The sequence below is a fragment of the Corvus brachyrhynchos genome, unplaced genomic scaffold (assembly GCF_000691975.1).
Source record: "Corvus brachyrhynchos isolate BGI_N302 unplaced genomic scaffold, ASM69197v1 scaffold98, whole genome shotgun sequence".
Classification (NCBI taxonomy): Eukaryota; Metazoa; Chordata; class Aves; order Passeriformes; family Corvidae; genus Corvus; species Corvus brachyrhynchos.
In genome coordinates, this window is record NW_008239762.1 from 447,443 (window position 1) to 449,639 (window position 2,197).

Consider the following 2,197-nt stretch of genomic DNA (forward strand, 5'->3'; position numbering starts at 1 on the left):
GAGCACAATGGTCAGGATCTAAAGCTCCTATGTGAACCTGAGTGCAAATAACAGTTTTCAGGTGAAAATTTATGTTCCTTGTTTAATACTCACTATTGTCCTAACACCCCTCTCCCAGCACAGTTTCCAGCAGTGATTATACTCTAGTCCTTGGAAACTGTGTAAAACAGCACACTGGCCTAAGCAGACATTTTCTGGAGAGGGGACAGCTGTAAGAGAGTTTTAACCTCTCCCTTATTCTCCTGTTTTCTTGTCATGGTGATGAGAACTTCCACCATCTTTGGAAAGCTCTGCCACTTCTCTCATTTCCAGCCAGTTACTCCTGCTAACAGGAACAGTAATAAAACTGCTACACAACACAGCTGGCAGGTGAATGGGTGCATCTTCCTGCAAGGATCCACTCCCATCATCTTGGGTATCAAGAATTACATCCTCCAGTTTCATGTTGCACCTTCATCCTTTTCCTGCAAGGCTGTGCCCGTTTTGAAGGAATAATTTGATCTAATGCATTTTTCATCATCAATAGCAGTTTTTTATGGCAGCAGCGAATCCTTTCCGAGGACATCTGCAGTAAAATACAACAGAGAGAGAGAGAGGAAACATTCAGCAGCTCAATTACTATTTCTGCTTTAGTGTAGGTATGGAAAAATACTGGAAGAAATGGTGGAAGTATTAATGAAAGCCATGTCCCATTAAACTTTTGACCAGATAGGGCTGACTCTCATGTGCCAAGCTGCTGGATATTCATGCCAGCAAATTAATCATCCCAGGAAACATTTACTTCAGATTTGTGGAGATGTGTGATTTTCAGTTTAACTATAGGCCTTTTTCTTTGAATTTCCTACCATTTAAAAAACTGCACAAGAACAAGGCCTGTCTGTCACTTCACAAACTGTGTCAACTTACTTTAAGGCTTCCTGTCTCTCACCCTTCAGGCATGACTTAGTTTTGCATAATTTACATATTTTTATAATGCAGAAACTTTCTGGATGATTTTCCATCATGACTTCAGCTCTTTTGTTGTAAAGGTAACTTTTTATGATGTGACAGAAACATAAACAAGATCCCATCACAATAAATAGTTACCATGAACTCATCTTGGAAAATGCATTCCAGGAAACCAGTCACTGTAAAAAATAACAAATCCTAACGGCATTAAGAGTGAGAATACAGACAGGGCAGGGATGAAGAATTAGAAATAAAAGTTCTACTGTGCCCTATTTTTTATTAGAAATATTTAAGTTCCTATTAGGTATATTTAAAGGACCCCAAGCTCAAACATAGGAAAATTCTGAATTTAACATTAGCTATACACCTAATAAAGTAGAATGTGTTGATTTAAAGAATAGCTGGTAACATAACTTCTGGTGTTCATTTATCATATCTTTATGTGCTATTACTTTATAAGATTTTAAATGTAATGCTTATTAAAAATGCAAGTCATATATGAAACAAATACATATGTTCCTGTTCCATATGAAAATTCTAACTTTGATTTGTGGTTACATGTAATAGATCAATATGTACATTGTTCCTGTCCTCCCACTAGATGGATCTGATCCGTTCTGTTCTTTCTCCCATATGTATTCACATCTGCCATAGTGGGAGGTAACCGGTTTAGAAATGGAGAACAGAACCTTGGACTAAATTCTGATCTCATTTACATCATTCAGCAACAGAGTTACCAGCCCTCCACACAGGAAATCCATTAAAATTGCTACTTGTACCACGCCCTCACCCTCCCCAATTAGGATTTATTTTATTTGATAACTCACATCATAATATCATTTCTATGTTTCAGTACAGAGACACAGGCCAAATCTGTAGTATTATGAGATGCGTGGAATTAATTGAAATATTGGTATTTTTAAAATATTGCCTTATGTGTCTCCTGTTGAACACAAACAACCTCATCTTCGAAGTTTCCTTTGAAATTGTAACCTTTTCTGCTTTAATCCTCTTTTGTCACATAACTTCTCCTATACTGATCAGTATTAAGGACAGCTTTGCCACTGTACCTAAGTGCATTATAAATACTATCAATGTTAGTCTCATTCCCCTTTTTTGCTTTCAGTGAGGAGAGACCTTCACCTAACTATGCATGACAGTTTTATCCAGTTTCAGAGTTATTACAGTTAATTGAGAGTCCTTTTAAATCTTGAGGACTTTGAAAATGGTAGGAAATATACTGTACAGA